Source organism: Lissotriton vulgaris, chromosome 6, assembly GCF_964263255.1.
Source record: "Lissotriton vulgaris chromosome 6, aLisVul1.2, whole genome shotgun sequence".
In the NCBI taxonomy this organism is placed as follows: Eukaryota; Metazoa; Chordata; class Amphibia; order Caudata; family Salamandridae; genus Lissotriton; species Lissotriton vulgaris.
In genome coordinates, this window is record NC_141694.1 from 1,594,151,661 (window position 1) to 1,594,175,868 (window position 24,208).

The window sequence follows — 24,208 nt, forward strand, 5'->3', positions numbered from 1 at the left end:
GACATTGAAAAGATCAACCTTTTCCAGGAGAAGGAGTCTTCTTGTGAATTTTCAATGGAAGTGGTTATGGTCAAAAGTAAAAATGCTGTTAGATTCTGGTGCTAAAACAACTCTTGTCCCAAAGACTTTGTATGAGCAGGACTTGTATGGTAAAGTGAAACTGTTAAAGCCAGGTATAAGGTTAAAAGGTATGGGGAGAGCCAGTTAACTTGCCGGGATACTTCTGTGGTGTGATCGAATTTAGAGATAGAGTTGTCCAAGCGAAAATCTATGTTTCTGTGAAAGGTGACTTGCTAATTAGCTGGTTCCACCAACAGGATCTGTATGTGTATTTGGATCCCAATGAGAATCCATCTGTTTACATCAAAGAGATACCCCTCACGTCAGGTCCATACCAGGTGGGAACAATATTTGGATGAGAGAATTTCCTGGAGTTTTAAACAAAATCTAGTGTGCTCTGCCCTCAATAAAGCACTGTGGACTGAATTCGAAAAAGGTTTTTAAAAATCAGCATTCAATTAATACCTACATAAAGCATTAACAACCACATGTACGGTGGAGCTGTGGAATAAGAACTTGCTCTTCATAACGTTTAAACAAGCCATAAACAAAGCTGCTAAACTTCACTCCCTGTTAAAGACAAAACATATTTTCTCACAGTTCTCACGCTTGGATCGTGATCAACAACTACAAAGCCCTCATACCAGCAGCTTACGGAAACCTCACTTTCGGGGTATATCTAAAAACAATTGATGGCACTCCGCTTCGGAAAGCTCCCATCAACAGCGGACCAGCGAAGCTGGATATACAAAGGCCCCCATGGCATGCCCTCTCTGTGGTAGTAAAAATGAAGATCTCATCCATCTAATATGTATTTGCCCGAAACTACAGTCCGCACGAGCCAAGCTATTAAGAAAAGCTCTCATTGACAGAGGTATAAGGACTTGTAGAGCTGCCATAATGAAAGGACTAGGACCATCAGATCCTCAAATGAACTGTAAGCGGCTTAAGTTTCTCTGACTTCACGACCAGGCATTGAAATGTGCGGCCTAGGAGGTGTTTGCAGCTACTCTATGCTCTACAAAGAAATGTGACCATGATGTGTGCAAAATCAAGAACACTCCGATGTAAATGAACCCCACTGATCACTCGGCCAAATGTGCTCTGTACAAAAAATGACATTTTTATTTTTTAAAATGAAGGAAGCTTTTTTTATTGTCATTTTATCCGACTTTTTATTCGAAAATTTGTTATGGCTTTAATGAACTAAACAATAAAAATGTACTTACTTACTCTGAAGATTATGTCTGAATAAAGAATATTACCCCCCCCCCTTGGACTCTTGTGCGGCCTCATCTGGGGATTTCACTGACCCCTTTCTCCTTGGCACCAGCCTGGCACCTCTTCCAACCAGAAAAAGGCTCTACAGTGGTAGATTATGTGAGAATGTTTTCTTTCTTCAAAGCAGGATACACTCCTCTCTGGGCTGACCACATCACCGAGTCCACTTATGTCCTTCATTTGCTCAATCGCTTGTAGTGGCACACTTTTGTTTGCTTGACTTCAAATGCGGTCACGAAAATTCCCTTTGTCAGCCGGGCCACGAAAAACATGCACAGTTAATGTGCGCATGTGCAGAGCACAAGCAGGTTACGAAAAACGTTTGTATATAGACCTCTTTCACGCCATGCCGAGCTCTGTTGATCAAATTAGGTCACAAGTTCTTTTTACAACGATTGAATAGGACACTTGTGTTATAATCCTTCTCAAGAGCTTTTTGTGACTTTATAAGCCATCTGTCAGAGATGTTCACTTTTATTTACTAAGTCACGAATGGATTATCAAGGGTGCTCATTTTATTTTAATATTGATCGAGTCATTTATATCTCAGTATTCTTTTAAATTATTGTTTTCATGTAAAAAAGGGGCTTTAGTACCCAATTGGCACAACAAGGTGATTTGGATAAAAAACAAATTTTTTTAACTACACGATTTCTGGCATGGTAAATTCCTGTTACTTGACAGACAGACAGTGTCCTTTTTTCTGACATAGTTATGGACAGCTCTGCTCAAGAGTTTACCACATCTGCTTCTATATTTTCGTGGTAAAAATCTGAATCCTTTTATAATGCATATTCCTCGCACAGGGGAATTTCTACTTCTCAGTTGATGATCCAGAAATTACATGAAGTTTGAGCTGCAGCTATAGGGGTATTAACATTGAAAGCAAGCATTACTGACTGCTGTGTAGTGTAAATATGGTAATATATGTCCACAGAGTAAACATTGCATGTAAGGAGCGGTGGGCAAGTGTCTTGGGTTCATAGTTCTTCTATATCTGTGGGTGCTTTCTCAAGGGCAGAGCGTTGCAACACAAACACACTCGGTGCAGATAATTCTTTAGTATTACATATGTTTATTGAGGGTACGACAGGTGGTAATACAAAATTGGCATTTTCAGAATGACAAAACCGTCTGGGAGCAAACCCACCAAGCAGTGTTGAGGAGTACCCAAAGCCTGACCACCTTATGAGAAAGCAAACTTATACACAGCAAGCCGCCTTCAACCCAACCAGGGCCGGCCGCGTCATAAACAAAAAGTGGATGGTGCGCTTCCCTGAGGTGTTGCTACTCCCCCTCCTGCTGAAAGGCCAGTGTTCTTGACATTTTGCATTACCGCCGCTGAAAGTCTAGCACTCCGTCTGCAAGCGCTGTCATTTGTATTTATTGCATATCTGCCACCTGAAGTCCCCCGCCCTAAAAAGTTCAATAACCAACTCAAAACAAAACAGGAAAGGAAAGGAGTGCCTATCGTAGTCAGTCTCAACGTCTCTCGAACCTCGAACCCCCTTCCCCCTCTCCTATCTTACCCCCCCCTCCCCCCGAACACCATCCCCCCCCCACCCATGGTCCATGGTCCATTTGCGTCCCAGCCTGGGGAGAGTTTGGCTCCGTTCCGGTATCTGTCAGTCTCAACAACCGGAGGTACTTGGGACAGATCACCTCCGTGAACTCAGACGCCAATGGGGACAAGAATGGTTTCCACAGTTCCGCATAACGCGCTCCCTCCCCCGCTCTTGATAGAGACAATTTCTCCATGCCCAGAACCATCCACAGGCGATGTAGCCATCCCAGGTGTGTGGAGACATGTTTAGATCGCCAGTGCGCCACTATATTCTGTATCGCTGACCCCAGTGCGATCGCTATCAATTGTCTTTTCCGTGATTTCAGTGGGTAGGTCAGCGCGTTAGGTAACCCCAGAAGCACGTATGCGGGGAAGCGTGGGATGTCTGTTTCAAAGTGTGTGTCTACCTCCCTCAATATCTGGCTCCAGTATTCCTGTAGAAGTGGGCAGTCCCAAAGTATATGTACCAGTGTGCCAATCTGGCCGCAACCGCACCAGCACAGAGGGTCTTGTTTGCTATCCATTTCGTACAGGCGTTCGGGGGTGTAATACCAGTAGGACGCGATTTTCGTAAGTGTGTCTGTGAGGCCCATGTGGTAGGCCGAGTGTCGCGCTCTGTAGTAGACTCCCTCCCACTCTTTGTGTGTCAGGGCTCTCCCCAGCTCCCTCTCCCAGCGCACCCTGCCCGCATTATACGTGTATTTGTGTTTCTGCATAAGCATCTTATAGAGGTCTGTGATTAATTGTTTGTCGTTGGTGCGGGAGATTAGCCAGCGTTCGAATTTGGTCAGGTGCCTATCCGCCACCGGCCTCACTGTGGTGCCGAGCACCCAATGCCTCACCTGTAAGTAACGAAGCCTTTCCGTCTCTGGCAGGTCAAATTCCTGTCGAAATTGCTGGAAGGGGATCGCCCCTTCCGAGTCGTAGACATGATCGAGAGCCCGACAACAGGCAGGCTTCCAGCGCGCAAACGCCTTCTCATCCAACTCTGGGTGGAACTCTGGATTCCCTATGATGGGCGTAAGGGGGGAAAGGTGGGTGGTGAATTCCTGACTAACCCCCACTCGGTCCCAAATTTCTCGGGGAACCCGTGTGATGAGGGATGCATAGAGATTGGGAGGCCTATGTTCTCGTCTCATGAAGGGGATTTCCTGCAGAGTCCGTCCCGCTACAGCCTGATCCTGAAACAACCAATGTTTCCCTGACTCCCATCTGACCCATTCCACTAGAAAACGGAGCTGGGATGCTTGAAAATATGTCGCTAGGTCTGGTATCCCGATTCCGCCTTTTTCTGGTACCAGCATGGCGATCTGGCGTTTCAGACGGGGTTTCCGCCCGTTCCATATGAATTGTGACAAGTCGGACTGTGTCTGTTTTATCCAGCCTCGAGGTGGTGCAAGAGGGATCGTTCGGAAGAGGTATAGGATTTGGGGAAGAATTGTCATTTTAACTGCCGCCACTCTACCCAGCCAGGACAGCGGATAATATTTCCCTCGGCCCAGCTCGTTTCTGATCTTCTGTTGCAGCTTAGTGTAGTTGACGTCTACTGATGTCTGAAGAGAGGGTGCTAATTGAATCCCCAAGTATGGGACCGTGTCCGTCATCCACGGTATGGGGAACAGTGCCTGTAAATGAGTGCGCGTAGAGGGGTCCAGGGAGAGCTCGAGGGCCACCGATTTGGTCATGTTGACTTTGAAGCCAGAGACACTGCCGAACCTCTCCAGGACCGCAATGCACGCCGGCAAGGAGCTCCGAGGTTTAGCGAGGGAAATCAGCACATCGTCGGCGTATAGGCTGACGGTGTGGATGCTGCCTCCAAACTTGATACCCGGTACCTCCGAATCGGAGCGCAGGAGGTGTGCAAGAGGCTCCATATATAGGGCGAACAAAAGAGGGGACAATGGACAACCCTGCCTGGTGCCGCGTTCGATGTCAAATCTGGGAGATGTGAACCCATTGAATCGGACTGTCGCTGTCGGGAATTTGTAGCAATTCAACACTCTATTTCGGAATTTAGGCCCTATCCCTGCTTTTAGTAGTACCTTCTCTAAGTAGGGCCAATGTACCCTATCAAATGCCTTTTCGGCGTCAATGGTCAGCATCATGTACTCACCCTCCGTCCGTGCGGCTTTTTCTAGGAGGTGAAAGGCCCGTTTAGTATTATCCGTGGTCTGGCGCTCCGGAATAAATCCGGATTGGTCCGGATCAATCAGCCCCCCATATACGGTCCTAACCTGGAGGCGAGTATCCCTGTATATAGTTTGAGGTCAACGTTCAAGAGGGAGATAGGTCTATATGCTCCGCACTCAACCGGGTCCTTACCTGGCTTAGGTATCACTGCGATAGATGCCTCCAATAGGTCCCTATGAATCGCCCCCTCTTCAGCGAAAGCAGTGAAGAGTCGAGCGAGTAGCGGGGCTATTTGGCAGCAGAATGTTTTATAAAAGCTCACCGGAAAACCGTCTGGGCCCGGGGCCTTTCCTAATTTGAGCCGGGAGTTAGCAGAGATTACCTCCTCCAGTCGGATGTCTTTTTCCAGCCAGTCTATTTGTTCCTGCATCAACTTCGGCAGGGGAACACCTGCCAGGAACTCCGAGCAAGTGGGGTTGGCTTTGTACAAGTCTGCTTAGAATGTGCTGAAGGCCTCCGCTATGGCTTGGTTTCCGTCTACCGTGATACCATCACCCCTTCGTATCTCTCGGAGCTCTCGGCGCTGCGTGACCTCGCGAAGTTTGTGTGCCAGGAAGCGCCCACACCTGTCCCCGCCCGTATAATAAGCGTGGCACAACCGTAGCGCTGCGTACTCCGCTCTATCGAGGTCGAGCGCTGCGAGCTGTTGTCTGCCCGCTTTTAACTGCCGCCATATACTCGGGGCCCCTGTCCTCCGGTGCATTTGTTCTAACTCTCTAGTCTGCCGTGTAAGTTCTTCCCTCTTAACCTGACGTTCTGCATTTTCTGCGTGAAATGAATTCCCCCCTGAGAACTACCTACAGCGCGGACCATTGCGTGGAAAGGGTGGTGTCAGTGTTGCTGTTATGCGCCAGATAGTCAGTGATCGCACTTTGGATTTTGGTGACCACCGCTTTCCTGTGTAGGAGTGAGTCTCGGAGGCGCCAAACTCTGCGTGGGCGTTGGTTGTCAGGCATGGAGAGGACGGCTCTAACCGGGGCATGATCGGAGAGTGAAGCAGTGCCTATGTCGGCACTAATGGCAAGTGATTTTATGGCATTGGACACCAGCAGATAGTCGAGCCGTGCATATGTTTGGTGTGCAGCTGAGAAATACGTGTAGTCTATCTCACCAGGATGCAGCTCGCGCCACAGGTCCGTTAATCCTAAGTCCCGGATTCTGTCTTTGCCCGCTGTAGTGAGTGCCCCCACCTGTGTAGTGCGTTGACAGGATCTATCTAGTGTGTTGTCGAAGACTAAGTTTAGATCCCCGCCCAGAACTATGTGATGATCAGTGGTGTCGGTGATGTCCGTGAGCGCCCTATGAAGAAAGTGTTCCCGACCGTCATTGGGCCCGTATATCAAACCTATCGTGAGTGTCTTGTCACCTAACGCAAATCTGTGGTCTAGCAGGCGCCCCCTGGTCTCAGCTAGCTTCCCCAACACCTTGACCCTGAACTTTTGTGCCACTAAGATTGCAACTTGTCCGGGCATGAGGAGAAAAATTGGTGAGGAAATTTACAGGACCTCAGCCTATGACAATCTTTGGTTAGAAGGTGTGTTTCTTGGAAGAGGCATATGTCCGCTGCGGACTGTTCTAGGTGGAGCAGGATCGCCTTGCGCTTGGTGGGGTTATTAAGGCCGCGGACGTTCAATGTGAGGATAATCTGCTCATCGCCCTTCATCTAGAAGATCCATCCCACTCCCTGCCTCTTGTGTAGACCTGCGAGCCCCCAACTTGCCTCTGCATCGTGGTTCCAACTTCTTGACCCAGCGTCGCCCCTGCCAGTAAACGAACCATGGACCATATTCCCTCCCCAACCCCAACTCCCTCCCCCCCCACCCCCCAACAACTGCAAATTGTCATTGTCTCTCATCCAAGGATGAAAAGGAGAAAAAAAGGTAAGTGTAAGGTAGTCTTACTAGTCTGTTCTGGAGTGCCTTCCCGCCAACGGCCATGCGCCCAGAACGGACAACCATGACAATAGGCGACAATGTGTCTCTCATCCCGTGGAACCGGCCCCGCTATCCGTGGCCACTGCTTCTACTGCGGCGCGCTGACCTGCTTCGATTTCCGTCGCCGGGGGTTTCTTGACTCGTTTCCGTCTCCTCTGATGGCTCCACTGCGACTTTATTCCATCTGTGCCTGGTGCGGATCCCTGGGCCTCGGCCTCGTCTTCGGGCTTCTCGATCCCTAACAGCGTGCAGGCCTCCGAGACCGAGCGAAGCTGGTATTGCTTATTCTCCAGTCTGAAAACGAGGCGAAAGGGATGGCCCCAGCTGTATGGAATGTTGTTGTGCTGCAAATAGGTCGTGACAGGTTTGAAGAGTCGACGCTTGTGGACCGTGAGCGCTGCCAAGTCCTGGAATAACAGCGGGGATGTGCCTTGGAATGCTATCGGGTGTTTCTGGCGCGCTTTCTGTAGTATCTCTTCTTTGGTACGATAGTCCTGAACGCACACCAAAATGTCCGGGGGGGTTCCGTCCCCGCACGGTGCGGTCCGGCCCTGTGAGCTCTGTCCAGCTGTAGAGGAGAATCCAGCGGTCGCCCCAGCACTTGGTTGAAAAGTTCCCTAGCATAGCGAAACGCATCTTGGGTGGCATCGGATGTGGCTACATTGCGAATGCGAATGTTATGGCGTCTAGAGCGATTTTCTAAGTCCTCCAGGTGGAGTTGTAGGTCTACTTGCTGGCCATGTAGCCGGATGATCTCCTGCTGCTGGGCCGCAAGTTCCGTGTCCCTGTCGTCACTCTTGGTTTCTAGGTCTGCCACCCTCTCCCCTTTGCTGTCCATCTCGCGCCGCACCTCTCGGATTTCGCTGGCGAACTCTGTCTTAAAAGTCTGGATATCATCCCGCAGGGACGCAAAGAGGGACTCCAGAAAGGCATTTGTGATGGGTTCCGTCCCGCTGTCGGAGGCCTGGTCCATCTTCTTCGGTGCCGGGCCCCCGCGTCCTTCTGTGGGGGGGTCTGTGTTTTAGCGAACAGTTCCTTCACTGTTTTGCCTCTGGGAGGCCTGGCCGTCGACATCCCGCTTCTCCGGCGCCCTTGCCACCCGGTGGTACGATCTCCGCATGTTTCCCCGTGTAAGCAAACCTTCACCGTGGCACTGGGCTGGCGCTGGCTCCCCACGTGCCGGCGTGATTCTTCCGGTCACCCCTGCAAGAGCTCTCCCGTTACGGTTCGGCCTGTGTGCGGTCTGTCGCAGGTTTGCGCTCAGTAGGCTCCGATGCGGGCCGTTCTCTCTGTTCTGCATGGACAGGCCTCACTTCCCCTCAGGAACCCAGCCGCCACATCCAGCGTCCGTGGGAGTCCCTTTTGCGACACAGTGCATCCACCTCCGAAGCCAGGGGCACCTCCTGTCGCTGTGTAGGGGCGGGCGCCTCTCGGCATGAAGAAAGTCAGTTTGCCCCGGCTGGGGCCGGCTCCGTGGCCCTACACGCTGCTGCCCGCCAAGGCCCTCCGATGTCAGCCTCTGCCAAGGAGGACACAGTCAGCCAGGCCTCTGTCGAGGGCGACTCAGTCTGAGGGGCCTTAGTTACCACCGGGCCGATATGCCCGCCGAGGGGGCTCTCCGCCCCGGGTCCCCACACCGCCGCTTACAGCTCCCGGGGTCAGCTTCCGCCTCCGGCCTCTTCTCCTGCAGCACGCCTCTGTCGTCTTCTGGGCCCCGCGGCGTCCTTGCACCGCCCCGCCGTCTGTTGGGCCGACTGCACAGCGCCGCCGTCTGCCCGGAAGCCTCTGCCGCCGCTGCGGGTCCTGTTGCTGTTTCCAGGTGCTCGCGGAAGGCACCCGCCTCAGGCTACGCTGGATCGCCGCGGCAGGGGGCTCCCCGCTCGGCCGCGTCCTCCACCCAAGTCGGCCTCGTTTCCAGGTCGGAGGGGGGAAGGGCGCCTCGCGCCTCCGGGTCAGCGGTTGTCCCGCACCGTCGCATGCTGCGCCTCTGCCACTCACACCAGGTCCACTCTGCTGTGTGGTCGGTTCCGACAGTCCAGAGCCCCAGACTGCGGGTGCAAAGGCATCGGAACCGGTGCTGAAACAGGGCCGTTGGCAGGAGCTGTGGCGATACACGTCCGCTCACTCCGCCATCTTGGCCACGCCCCCACAGATAATTATTTAGAGGTGAAAAACAATCTAGCCTAACTATTCACCTCCAGACTAGGATGAAACCAGGGTACTTTCTGGAGCTTCGGTCGCTGGGGAAACAGCGAAACTAGGCAGTCTGCTGAGCATGTCTGAATCAAAGACAAGCATTGGTAAAGCCAGTATGTCTGGTGTTTGCCTCTAGCCTTTCGGTTTTGTCAATACCTGTTTTTCCTTGCACATATTTATTGTTTGGGAAGGCTGCCAAGCCCTCGTCGTCTTAAAGCAAGCATTAGCATAGCCATTAGGTCTCGCCTTTGGGATTTTATAAGTGTTTAGCCAGAGCTTTTGGTAATGTTTTTAAGGTATGGCCGATTACGGCCTATACACAGCAATAAATAAGGCATCATCAAGCCTGGCTCTGGGCCCCCATAATTGTTTCCAGAAGCGGATTGGGCAAACAATGAGGCGCACTTCTGCACAGCCAGTGGCAGGAAACTAGCAGTATGACATGATAAGTGACCTATAATAAGTGTATATTCAGAATCATCAAATACTAAAAAGTCACCAAGACAGCTTTAACCGAAGCCAAGAAAACCCATCAATACCGATGTAGAGGGCTTTTTTGCTGGCTTCAACACAGGTGCTGGCTGCAGGAACTCTTGCCATTTCCGTTAGGAAACTCCAGTAAGGATTAGACATCTATGCTGCTAATACTGGGTGAAGGAGAAGGAATGGCTGCAAGGAGAGTGTATTTCCAATAACCTGCTCCGAATACTTGGGGACAGAAGTGGCAGGCTCTCTCATTCACACCTGCACATGCCAAAAACCGGGGCACAAATGCATGCAAGAAATAAACAGCCTGGTTCCACTCAAGTCCCATGGGAGGATCCGTTACTGCTGCGGAGATAGTAGTAAACCCTCAGGCTGCTGGCTCTAACCCCACAAGCAGACAGAGCTGCAAGCACTGCCTGCGGGATTTGTGTGAGGCACCACGACAAGACAGCCAGCATGAGCAAACGTGCTTGTTTTATGTTTATTGTACTGTGTGAGCGGTTTCACACTCCTGAATCCAGCTTGGAGGGAGGGGTGAGGGACGGGACAGGAGCACCAGGAGGGGCTGAGATGCCTTATGCCTCCATGGAAACTAGTAAGAACTGCTACATGTTCTCTGCGCCACGACTGAGCATGTCTCCCATCTGGAGAACACTGTAGGAGTGCATGGACTCTCCATGACACTCATAGCGCTTTGCAGCCTTGCCAGCGATGCGAAGCGCTATGTAAATATGGTAATAATACATGACCGCTTGGAAGTTTCTGATTCCTGCCCCTCGCCAGCCTGCCTAATGAGAATATGTGTTACAGAAGCAGCTACACCAACGCGGAATATGCAGATATTTGCAGACTTTACACAAAATGAAGCGCACTTTTAGGTCTTAAGCATTTGTTCATTCTGTGCACAAATGGAATGTCAGCTGCAAACAATGCAATCCCCTGTAATCACCTGCACACAGGTAGATAATGCAGATTAGTGTTTATGTTGTAAGACGCCTGAGTTGTAATCACGGCTTCCCCATGTGACCATATTGTGTAATCCGTGGCAAATCACTTCACTGTCTACAGCTTCCCACATCTGCTAAAATGAGGAGACTTCAAAAAGGAGCAGAACGGGGGTACTAAGGGATGTGTAAAAGATGGGTCTTGTGATACCCAATAATTATGGAAAAGAGTACAAATTAGATTAATTTATTTAAATTTATCTTATGTGGCTATCCTGACAAAATAATGCCTGGACGTGCACTGGACTTCACTTTCATAACTGTATTGCTCAAGATTAAAATGGCATTTTCAGAAACAAATTTGCAAAAGGGGAGATAACTTTGAACTCTTGGCTCAACGCTCTGCTCAAAACGGTGTTGATACTTACCCTGCCTTGAGCTACGAAGCTGAAAAGTGGGACATAAAATATGGATATTAGCGTGGGCTGTAACAAGCAATGATGAATGTGCTGGCCTTCGGCAGGCCGCGCCTGCTAAACTAGAGAGCGCGGTGTCCGTAATGACAGATGACTTCTGATAAATGAAGCGGACACAAGCCTTTCTTTTCTTAACATGGTGCCTAAAGTAAATACAAATACGAAATAAAATAAACAAGCCCACACAAAACGACAAGTGTGGCCGCTAAAGTGAAAGCGACCGCGCTGTGTTTAATTAGTAACCTGATCCACGACGAGGGAAGAATGCAGCTGCCAGCCGGCCCGCCGCTGCTCGCTCCTGGGAGCAAAACACCGTGGGAGTAAACCTTTGGAGAAGAGGTGGGACATGCACCCGCCTTTGGCCATTTGTGTGCTTTCATTAGTGAAAGACGCACGCAAAGGCCAGTCCAATGTGTCGGAGGAGTCCGACCCACACAGAGAAGTTTGGAGTGCTCACAAGAAGCCTCCCATAGAGCAGTGGAGGCACGCTGTGCTAGACTCGATCTAAAAAGTAGATAAAAGCAAAAATGCACACTTTGCTTTAGTCGTCCCTGGCACTAAGGGGCACTACTTTTTGAGTGCAAGTGTTCCTTGTGAAAGGGCAAAATGCCTTCACTCACATTGAAGATAGCCAATGGCTGAAGTGGGCTGCTCTATGCTGTATGCTGTTGCAGACAAAAGAAAACAAGCATTTGCAATGCAATAGGGCTCGCATTAGTAAAGTTTGAGGGATTATTATTGTAAATGACAAAGTTTTTTTATTTTTTTATTTTAACTTGTGGAAAATTCTAACTTTGGCATTTACAATGCTAATAGTGTTAATTAGTGGAAATGTGACACCTTCTGTTTGGACTTGAGCACACATTGCTTCCTATTAAAGATGGCAGTAAATGCACTGTTTTTTATTAAGCTATCTTTGAACAGTACACCGAAGGCTGCAAAAACTTGCACTTATGGTTGAGCACTACATTCGCGCGTTTTCTGCCTTTTCATATTTTTGAAGTGGTTTCTGTTCACTGAAACCATATCCGGTTTGCGAGTATACAGGGCAGCTTCCTTTCCCTAGTTTTTCGAATACCTTAATTTATGTTGAAGTACAGTACTTGAACGTATTGTGATATTGTTTTCTACTTTTTATCTTTAGGCTGACCACTGTGCATGTCGTTAACCTTTGATAGATAACAGGTCATTGTAATACAGCATGTACATTGTATGACTTTGATGTACACTTGTGTGCATTGTCGTCCGGTGGTGTGGGTGATTTGCGTTAACTGGCTGGGCGTTGCGTGGGTGAGTGGTGTTGCGTGGGTGTGAGTTGCACTGGGTGGAAATTCAAACGCTTTGAAAAAATTGGTAAAACAAAATTGGCATCTGTTAAAAAAGTTGGATCCATCTTTCGAGAAGGAACCTCTTTTTGCATTCAAGAAAAACCATAGCATCTCTAATCAATTAGTGAGAGCAGTGCTACCAGAAGTCAAGAACCCTGACCTACGTACCATGTTGTGTCTACCGCCCATTCAAGGCCACCATAGATGTGGCACTTGTTCATGCTGTGATTCAACACAAGAAGGAAAAGTTTTTACACACAATCAAACGAATTGGAAACATGAAGCTTTTTCGAATTGTAAAACTCGTTATGTGGTGTATGGGATCATATGCCCATGTAACCTTCTATACATTGGTAAAACCAATCAAGAGGTGCGTCTAAGAATACAGCAACACAAATCAAGAATAAAAAACAATGTTGCGAATGCACCCTTGTAAACCATTGGAAAGAAAAAAAACATAAAGAATCAGAAATGACATGGACAGTAATTTCAAAGGTGGAAAATGACACAAGAGGTGGAGATTTGGATGCCAAACTCATAAGAAGAGAAGCGATGCTTATAGTCAAGTTCAATACAGCATTGTCAGGACTGAACGAATTATCAGAAATGTTCAAATTATGACAACAATAATCCCAGTGATAGGCCAATTGGATCAGCAGGCTGCACAATCTGAGCCACCTTCTCATCAACATTGTACTCCCCACTGAACCCCACGTGGACTACTCACACGAACTGACCATGCCTGGCGACAACACAGGCGAAGACATGCAGTGTTCAACTCTAAACCAGAAAGGATACATGAGCAAAAATCACACAACTGGACTGAGGTTACCAATATATGCTATCATAGGCATCCACAAAGCAATCTCATGAACATCATAAAACGACGAATCATCATTGTAGGCTACACCAACAACCAAACTAATCCCTTTTACGTCAAACAAATGCGGTTAACCAAATTCCATGAACAATAACAAACAAACAAAGTTTGAATTTGTCAAAAGAATACCGGAACATTTGCAGACTACACTTCCCATGATCCTATGTGGACCAGTATATGCATGTGAGCAAGAAACCAATTTGAAGCATTTCTTACTGAAATCCATCAGTTAGACCCATTCGAAAACCGGACTGACGCTACCACCATATGCTATTCATTGTTTTTTTTAAAAAAAACAAAATCCACCAAAAGATGAATTATGACTGGGGCTACAACAACCCTTAAATTAAATCTTTTTTACCAACAAACACAATTTAACGAACCAGTCCAACAAATAAAGTTTTAACTTGAAAGTAAATGTCCGGTCATTATTTTCATAAATATCGGCACTTTCCCGCACTACACTTCCCATAATCCTATGCGGACCAGGAAGTGAATGCGAGCAAGAAAGCATTTCCAAGTTGGTATCCACAGCCACAACGGGTTCCGTCCAAAGAAAGTAAGCGTTTCCCCATTAATTGAACGCATATTGCTTGTAACGCTCCAAAAAGTGGATGGGACGCAATTTCCTAACCTCAAGTCCCCCGTTTGTTTTACAGAACTAAAAACGGTAACATCGTACACAACGCGCCTGACTCTCCCCTCCAGGTAAGTGCTGTGTCACTCGAACCGACCCGTATAGCTGGAAAGTTTAGGACTAGGAAATTAATCGAGCCCCTCCTTTTGTTCTTTTTATCTTTTGAACACTGGGAGTCAGGCAGCCTTAATCGAGCTTACAAAAACATACAAGTAAGTGAGTGTGAACTAGCATGTGGTTGAATGGTGGATAAGGAGGTGAAGATTAAGCAAGTTTTTGATTATGGTTTTCTTTGCATCTTCTGCATTTTTAGCTTTTGACTTCGTGGACATTCCCAGTTAATTCTGATGAACGCGAGGTAGGTGTGGAAACTTGTAGTGCTGGGGAGAGGCAGTGTAGAGCAGTTACTCAAAAATTCTAAAAGCAACCTTTTGTGCTGCCATTACAGATATTGGTCCTGATGAGAACTCGCAAATAACACGAGTTCGAAACGCGTAGACTTTATGTTATAAGCCAAAGTTACAAATTAACAATTGAAGATAAATTGAAAATTGTACATATACATGTTTCAAAACACTTATTGGCTTTTTGTTATGAATACTGAGATTCCAGCAGATATTGCACCATTGATGTTTTGTTGTGTTGTTTGTACTGGTATGATTGATGAATGAGTGTGGATGAATGTACAATAGAATGTAAATTTTTGTAAATAGGAGAATTGTTTTTGATATATTGAATGTCACATTTCGTGTTGTGTACACCAGGTTTTAACATTTGTATAAAAATCTGTTAAATCATACACCTAAACAGACAGATTTGCATATAGCCATGTCTGAACTGGGGTGGCAGAGTGGGCTAAAGAACGGTGATGGATTAAACCCAGATCTTTTGACTGGGTGTGAGTGTTTGATTGATTCAGATGCTCCGTCCATCACCACCCCCTTTTGTACCGAAGTCCTGGAATAACAGCGGGGATTAGCCTTGGAATGCTATTGGGTGTTTCTGGCGCGCTTTCTGTAGTATCTCTTCTTTGGTACGATAGTCCTGAATGCACACCAAAATGTCCGGGGGGGTTCCGTCCCCGCACGGGGCGGTCCGGCCCTGTGAGCTCTGTCCAGCTGTAGAGGAGAGTCCAGCGGTTGCCCCAGCACGTGGTTGAAAAGTTCCCTAGCGTAGCGAAATGCATCTTGGGTGGCATCTAACGTGGCTACATTGCGAATGCGAATGTTATGGCGTCTAGAGCGATTTTCTAAGTCCTCCAGGTGGAGTTGTAGGTCTACTTGCTGGTCATGTAGCCGGATGATCTCCTGCTGCTGGGCCGCAAGTTCTGTGTCCCTGTCGTCACTCTTGGTTTCTAGGTCTGCCACCCTCTCCCCTATGCCGTCCATCTCGCGCCGCACCTCTCGGATTTCGCTGGCGAACTCTGTCTTAAAAGTCTGGATATCATCCCGCAGGGACGCAAAGAGGGACTCCAGAAAGGCCTTTGTGATGGGTTCCGTCCCGCTGTCGGAGGCCTGGTCCATCTTCTTCGGTGCCGGGGCCCCCGCATCCTTCTGTCGGGGGGTCTGTGTTTTAGCGAACAGTTCCTTCACTGTTTTGCCTCTGGGAGGCCTGGCCGTCGACATCCCGCTTCTCCGGCACCCTTGCCACCCGGTGGTACGATCTCCGCGTGTTTCCCCCGTGTAAGCAAACCTTCACCGTGGCACTGGGCTGTCACTGGCTCCCCACGGGCTGGCGTGATTCTTCCAGTCACCCCTGCAGGAGCTCTCCCGTTACGGTTCGGCCTGTGTGCGGTCTGTCGCAGGTTTGCGCTCATTAGGCTCCGATGCGGGCCGTTCTCTCTGTTCTGCGTGGACGGGCCTCACTTCCCCTCAGGAACCCAGCCGCCACATCCAGCGTCCGTGGGAGTCCCTTTTGCGCCCAAAGTGCATCCACCTCCGAAGCCAGGGGCACCTCCTGTCGCTGAGTAGGGGCGGGCGCCTCTCGGCATGAAGAAGGTCAGTTTGCCCCGGCTGGGGCCGGCTCTGTGGCCCTACACGCTGCTGCCCGCCAAGGCCCTCCGATGTCAGCCTCTGCCAAGGAGGACACAGTCAGCCAGGCCTCTGTCGAGGGCGACTCAGTCTGACGGGCCTTAGTTACCACCGGGCCGATATGCCCGCCGAGGGGGCTCTCCGCCCCGGGTCCCCACACGCTGCCCCCGCTCGGGACTCACCACACCGCCGCTTGCGGCTCCCGGGGTCAGCTTCCGCCTCCGGCCTCTTCTCCTGCAGCACGCCTCTGTCGTCTTCTGGGCCCCGCGGCGTCCTTGCACCGCCCGCCGTCTGTTGGGCCGACTGCACAGCGCCGCCGTCTGCCCGGAAGCCTCTGCTGCCGCCACGGGTCCTGGTGCTGCTTCCAGGTGCTCGCGGAAGGCACCCGCCTCAGGCTACGCTGGATCGCCGCGGCAGGGGGCCCCCCGCTCGGCCGTGTCCTCCACCCAAGTCGGCCTCGTTTCCAGGTCGGAGGGGGGAAGGGCGCCTCGCGCCTTCGGGTCAGCGGTTGTCCCGCACCGTTGCATGCTGCGCCTCTGCCACTCACACCAGGTCCGCTCTGCTGTGTGGTCGGTTCCGACAGTCCAGAGCCCCAGACTGCGGGTGCAAAGGCGTCGGAACCCGTGCTAAAACAGGGCCGTTGGCAGGAGCTGTGGCGATACACGTCCGCTCACTCCGCCATCTTGGCCACGCCCCCCGCAGATTATTCTTTAGAGGTGAAAAACAATCTAGCCTAACTATCCACCTCCAGACTAGGATGAAACCAGGGTACTTTCTGGAGCTTCGGTCGCTGGGGAAACAACAAAACTAGGCAGGCTGCTGAGCATGTCTGAATCAAAGACAAGCATTGGTAAAGCCAGTATGTCTGATGTTTGCCTCTAGCCTTTCGGTTTTGTCAATACCTGTTTTTCCTTGCACATATTTATTGTTGGGAAGGCTGCCAAGCCCTCGTCGGCTTAAAGCAAGCATTAGCATAGCCATTAGGTCTCGCCTTTGGGATTTTATAAGTGTTTAGCCAGAGATTTTGGTAATGTTTTTAAGGTATGGCCGATTACGGCCTATACACAGCAATAAATAAGGCATCATAAAGCCTGGCTCTGGGCCCCCATAATTGTTTCCAGAAGCGGATCAGGCAGACAATGAGGCGCACTTCTGCACAGCCAGTGGCAGGAAACTAGCAGTATGACATGACAAGTGACCTAGAATAAGTGTAGATTCAGAATCATCAAATACTAAAAAGTCACCAAGCCAGCTTTAACCGAAGCCCAGAAAACCCATCAATGCCGAAGTAGAGTGCTTTTTTGCTGGCTTCAACACAGGTGCTGGCTGCAGGAACTCTTGCCATTTCCCTTAGGAAACTCCAGTAAGGATTAGACATCTATGCTGCTAATGTATCAGATTATCACCCAGGAGGAAGGCGTATAAATGTAATCTATGTTTAGTGAAGAGTTCTTGTATATTTACTTTTTCACAGATAGTCAAATAAGCATGGAGTAAATACTGGGTGAAGGAGAAGGAATGACTGCAAGGAGAGTGTATTTCTAATAACCTGCTCCGAATACTTGGGGACAGAAGTGGCAGGCTCTCTCATTCACACCTGCACATGCCAAAAACCTGGGCACAAATGCATGCAAGAAATAAACAGCCTGGTTCCACTCAAGTCCCATGGGAGGATCCGTTACTGCTGCGGAGATAGTAGTAAACCCTCAGGCTGCTGGCTCTAACCCCACAAGCAGACAGAGCTGCAAGCACTGCCTGCGGGATTTGTGTGAGGCACCACGACAAGACAGCCAGCATGAGCAAACGTGCTTGTTTTATGTTTATTGTACTGTGTGAATGTTAAGATGAATAATCCACAGATGAAACGAAGGAAAGTTGCAGTTAGGTTTATTTCCAATAGATAATAAACTCCACCCGATGCGCGAGGCTTCCATCCAGAGGCAAACCCCAACGACTGACCACACGTTAGAAGTAACCACCAAACGGACACATCGCGCGTGGATGCATTATCAAACAAATACATAGCATGCGACCACGACACGCGTGGACGCATAATCAAATAATAACATGTAAGATGCGTTCACATCCCGCGACACACCGCGCGATAAGCACGAGTAATTAAAGCAACCACTACAGTGAGCGGTTTCACACGCCTGAATCCAGCTTGGAGGGCTTGAACTAAGCAAGTAATGTGGCGTGAGGGGTGAGGGACGGGACAGGAGCACCAGGAGGGGCTGCGAAGCCTTATGGCTCCATGGAAACTAATAAGAACTGCTACATGTTCACTGTGCCATGACTGAGCATGTCTCCCATCTGGAGAACCCTCCCTGTAGGAGTGCATGGACTCTCGATGACACTCATAGCGCTTTGCAGCCTTGTCAGCGATGCGAAGCGCTATGTAAATATGGTAATACATGACCACTTGGAAGTTTCTGATACCTGCCCCTCGCCAGCCTGCCTAATGAGAATATTTGTTACAGAAGCAGCTACACACCAAGGAGGAATATGCAGAGCTTTGCAGACTTTACCGAAAATGAAGCGCACTTTTAGGTCTTAAACATTTGTTCATTTTGTGCACAAATGGAATGTCAGCTGCAAACAATGCAATCCCCTGTAATCACCTGCACACAGGTAGATAATGCAGATTAGTGTTTATGTTTTAGGACGCCTGAGTTGTAATCACATATTTACAACAAGGGGTGGTGAGGGACAGAGTCTCTGAATTAAACAGAATACTCTCACCCAGTCAAGAGATCAGGGCTAGATCCAACACCGTTTTTTAGCTCACTGCACCATCCCAGTTTCAGAACCTGGCTGTATGCAAATTAGTCTGTTCCTGTCCCAGTGCATGATGGGAACAGGGCAAACCAAACTACAAAAGCCAATTCTTACACTGGGAAGGAAACAAGCTACCGGGGACCGGTTTCTGGCATTTCAGCCGTCTTCGGCCCGGCTTGCTTGAATCCTGATGGTGCAATGAGCAAGGGACTCACATCTGAGTATACCCTTCCACGCTTAGGGTGGACAAACATATTTACAACAAGGGGTGGTGAGGGACAGAGTCTCTGAATTAAACAGAATACTCTCACCCAGTCAAGAGATCAGGGCTAGATCCAACACCGTTTTTTAGCTCACTGCACCATCCCAGTTTCAGAACCTGGCTGTATGCAAATTAGTCTGTTCCTGTCCCAGTGCATGATGGGAACAGGGCAAACCAAACTACAAAAGCCAATTCTTACACTGGGAAGGAAACAAGCTACCGGGGACCGGTTTCTGGCATTTCAGCCGTCTTCGGCCCGGCTTGCTTGAATCCTGATGGTGCAATGAGCAAGGGACTCACATCTGAGTATACCCTTCCACGCTTAGGGTGGACAAAAATATTTACAACAAGGGGTGGTGAGGGACAGAGTCTCTGAATTAAACAGAATACTCTCACCCAGTCAAGAGATCAGGGCTAGATCCAACACCGTTTTTTAGCTCACTGCACCATCCCAGTTTCAGAACCTGGCTGTATGCAAATTAGTCTGTTCCTGTCCCAGTGCATGATGGGAACAGGGCAAACCAAACTACAAAAGCCAATTCTTACACTGGGAAGGAAACAAGCTACCGGGGACCGGTTTCTGGCATTTCAGCCGTCTTCGGCCCGGCTTGCTTGAATCCTGATGGTGCAATGAGCAAGGGACTCACATCTGAGTATACCCTTCCACGCTTAGGGTGGACAAAAATATTTACAACAAGGGGTGGTGAGGGACAGAGTCTCTGAATTAAACAGAATACTCTCACCCAGTCAAGAGATCAGGGCTAGATCCAACACCGTTTTTTAGCTCACTGCACCATCCCAGTTTCAGAACCTGGCTGTATGCAAATTAGTCTGTTCCTGTCCCAGTGCATGATGGGAACAGGGCAAACCAAACTACAAAAGCCAATTCTTACACTGGGAAGGAAACAAGCTACCGGGGACCGGTTTCTGGCATTTCAGCCGTCTTCGGCCCGGCTTGCTTGAATCCTGATGGTGCAATGAGCAAGGGACTCACATCTGAGTATACCCTTCCACGCTTAGGGTGGACAAAAATATTTACAACAAGGGGTGGTGAGGGACAGAGTCTCTGAATTAAACAGAATACTCTCACCCAGTCAAGAGATCAGGGCTAGATCCAACACCGTTTTTTAGCTCACTGCACCATCCCAGTTTCAGAACCTGGCTGTATGCAAATTAGTCTGTTCCTGTCCCAGTGCATGATGGGAACAGGGCTTCCCCATGTGACCATATTGTGTAATCCGTGGCAAATCACTTCACTGTCTACAGCTTCCCACATCTGCTAAAATGAGGAGACTTCAAAAAGGAGCAGAACGGGGGTACTAAGGGATGTGTAAAAGATGGGTCTTGTGATACCCAATAATTATGGAGAAGAGTACAAATTAGATTAATTTATTTAAATTTATCTTATGTGGCTATCCTGACAAAATAATGCCTGGACGTGCACTGGACTTCACTTTCATAACTGTATTGCTCAAGATTAAAATGGCATTTTCAGAAACAAATTTGCAAAAGGGGAGATAATTTTGAACTCTTAGCTCAACGCTCTGCTAAAACGGTATTGATACTTACCCTGCCTTGAGCTACGAAGCTGAAAAGTGGGACATAAAATATGGATATTAGCGTGGGCTGTAACAAGCAATGATGAATGTGCTGGCCTTCGGCAGGCCGCGCCTGCTAAACAAGAGAGCGCGGTGTCCGTAATGACAGATGACTTCTGATAAATGAAGCGGACACAAGCCTTTCTTTTCTTAACATGGTGCCTAAAGTAAATACAAATACGAAATAAAATAAACAAGCCCACACAAAACGACAAGTGTGGCCGCTAAAGTGAAAGTGACCGCGCTGTGTTTAATTAGTAACCTGATCCACGACGAGGGAAGAATGCAGCTGCCAGCCGGCCCGCCGCTGCTCGCTCCCGAGAGCAAAACACTGTGGGAGTAAACCTTTGGAGAAGAGGTGGGACATGCACCCGCCTTTGGCCATTTGTGTGCTTTCATTATTGAAAGACGCACGCAAAGGCCAGTCCAATGTGTCGGAGGAGTCCGACCCACACAGAAAAGTTTGGAGTGCTCACAAGAAGCCTCCCATAGAGCAGTGCAGGAACGCTGTGCTAGACTCGACCTAAAAAGTAGATAAAAGCAAAAATGCACACTTTGCTTTAGTCGTCCCTGGCACTAAGGGGCACTACTTTTTGAGTGCAAGTGTTCCTTGTGAAAGGGCAAAATGCCTTCACTCACATTGAAGATAGCCAATGGCTGAAGTGGGCTGCTCTATGCTGTATGCTGTAGCAGACAAAAGAAAAAAACTTTAATGACCCAATAACAGACCAATGGATGAAAGTAAGTATATAACTTTAGTAAAATCAAATGGTATTACCCAACCCTATACCTAACAAGCATTGGCATAGCCAATAGGTCTCGCCTTTGGGACCTTATAAGTGTTCAGCCATGCAACAGTTGATGCTGTTGCACCAAGGATATTGTGCTGCATACCTAAATACTTATAAGGTTCCAAAAGCGAGACCTATTGGCTAAGCCAATGCTTGTTCTCTATTTATTCCAGAAGAGGCTAGTATCATGTTGCAGATATTCCTCGAGTACTCGCCTAACTAACTAGTTAATAATGCAATTGAAAGTGGTCATTTTGTAGGTAAGGCTCTACTAAGTTCTCCCAATCTTGGTAAGCATTAATTGAGAAATCAAAACAATGAAAATAGTGTGTCAGGTAATAACGTATTACCTCTGGGGTACAGTGTGCAGACTGACTGCTTGGCCTTCTGAGGAAGTAATGTTGTTACTACCAAGGAAATGCAAGAAAATCTGTAAAAACCCTTCCCAAGACTTTAATCATCCCAGTTCCCATGATTCAACATGCAGGCATTCCCAACTAAACTATGATCTTTCAGGGATTCAAGCAGCTTCATATAACTTCTGTGCAACCCCCCAGGGGGCTGTACACCTTTTCTGAGCGATGCCTGCAGTTTAAGGCACCCTCCACTACACATGACATCCAGACAGCTGAAATTTGCCAAAACCAAATCTGATGGACTCTGTCACAAATTAGATGGCATCCTTTAAGAAAATAGCCATTTTGAGGCATTCACCACAAGAACAAATGTACTCTTACAAGATCGGAAATTCAAAATCATATGGACACATTTCACGAAAATAACATCGAAGCGCATAGTGGGTGCCGATATGAGAATAAAGAGCTTCATTTAACCGTTATCTACAGGGATAAATGAAGGGAGACCTGGAGACGTCAACATATAGTAAATCAACTGAACAGCATTTCAGAAATAGGAAAGTAGGTTACCACCAGGAACGAGAACACTCTGGGGGGAGGGGTTGGGTGGGAGGAAGAGAAAAAAATCTGCACCATCACCCGGGGCTTCCTCAATTTTTTGCGGTGTCAGCGAAAAGGAGGCAGTGGGGAGAGCATGACGCAGTACAGAACCACCTGCCTTGCTCCAGAGAAGGCTGTCCTTTTACTGAAAAAAAGCATTACTAGTAGGAAGAAGTGGCCGCTCAGCACAGATGGGGAATAGAGCAGCATCATTGGTGTGTGGTATATGGTCAGGTCACACCATGCGCCCACATCTGCACCTGGATGCGATCACCAGCTAAACAGCAGCGCAAGGCTTTCCCATGCCTTGGAGAGCTCCTGACAAGACAACTAAAAACAGTTCTGTTCACAGCAGCACCAAAGGGTAAAGTCATAAAGGCCTGTTTCGAGATTTGGTACAGAAAGCAAGCCTCTTGGACCAGTCATTACAGCTTCATAGGTCTGAGTGGTGCCATTTACGGCGCTGGATGGCTCTTCTGTGAGCGTGATGTCCAGTGTGGACTGGTAGCGCTGCTTGCTGGTGGCTCAGAAGCTCAATGGTATTGCTACGGTATTGATCTCGGGAGTCACAGCGTCTGCTGCAGGTTTAGGGCAGCTGCAGGGCGCATGGCCTGCTTTCCATGGACTGCTGCAGACCCCCCCCATCTGGTTGGCTGTGCTGCTGCACAACTCAGAGTTCATTGGTGTTGTGATGTGCGCAGGCCGTAGCAGGACAAGATGGTGACAGTGTGCTGCAGGCCTCGAGCACTACAAGCAGAGGCGGCGCCCCTCGGGGCGAAAGAAGACCTGACGAAGCATAAGGGATCAATGCGCCGGATGGGGCTTACGGGGAAATGAAAGAAATGTAACATGCTGTGTACACGACATGTAACTATAGTACGCCTGTGCACGGTGTGGAACGCACGCCTGTCCATGAAAGTTGCAATCTGCGATGGATGGACGTTTGGCTGGCTGGAAAGGCGAGCTAACATGCTAGTGAAAATACATGAACAAGGCAGGAAAGTGGACATTTCAAGCACACCACTGCAAGCGGGTCGCAAAAGTGAAAGCGCGACCGGCATCTGTTTACAATTAGTGCGAGGCACGATAATTGAAAACAGATGGCGCTTTTGCTCACTCGTGCTTGTGCTAGCATCCACCTTGTGGGAGGGAGCAGCGGAGCGCTGTCCATCTGTTTTCAATTAGCACGCACGCCGCTGCTCACTCCCGCAAGGTGCATGCCAGTACATGCACGAGTGCTTGAAAAGAGCAGACCAATTTGTAAAGGTCATCTCCTAGAGCAGCACATGCACGCTGCCTAGGCGAGATCTAAAAAGGAGAGGGCACCAACTCAGGTGGGAATACGGAGGATGCCCTAGAAAAGGCGAAGGTACAACAAAGTTCCCTTCCTGAAGGCAGCACATGGGCAGACGAGACTAAGAAACAAGCATTGGAATTGCAATAGGTCTTGCATCTGTTTAATTTAGAGCTATTGGTATTGTAAATGGCAATGCTTTTCCACTACGTGTTGTGTATGCATGTGGTGTGTAGAGTAATTATATGGGTTGTTTTGAATTAGTTGTGGTATTGTGTGATGTGGAATTGTGTGATGTGGAGTGGATTTGTGCAGTGGAATTATGTAGTATGATGTGCTGTGGAATTATGTGGAAGAGCTCCTGGTCAGTCGGCCATCTTGCAGCATTAAGAATGCATAAAAAGAATGCCTATCTATGGAATATAGTGTTGCTGGTGACATGGAATGATCTAATAATCTTAATATAGAGAAAGGGCCCCATTTAGAAATTGCATGGTGTGCTATTTCCAGTGCAGAAATGGTG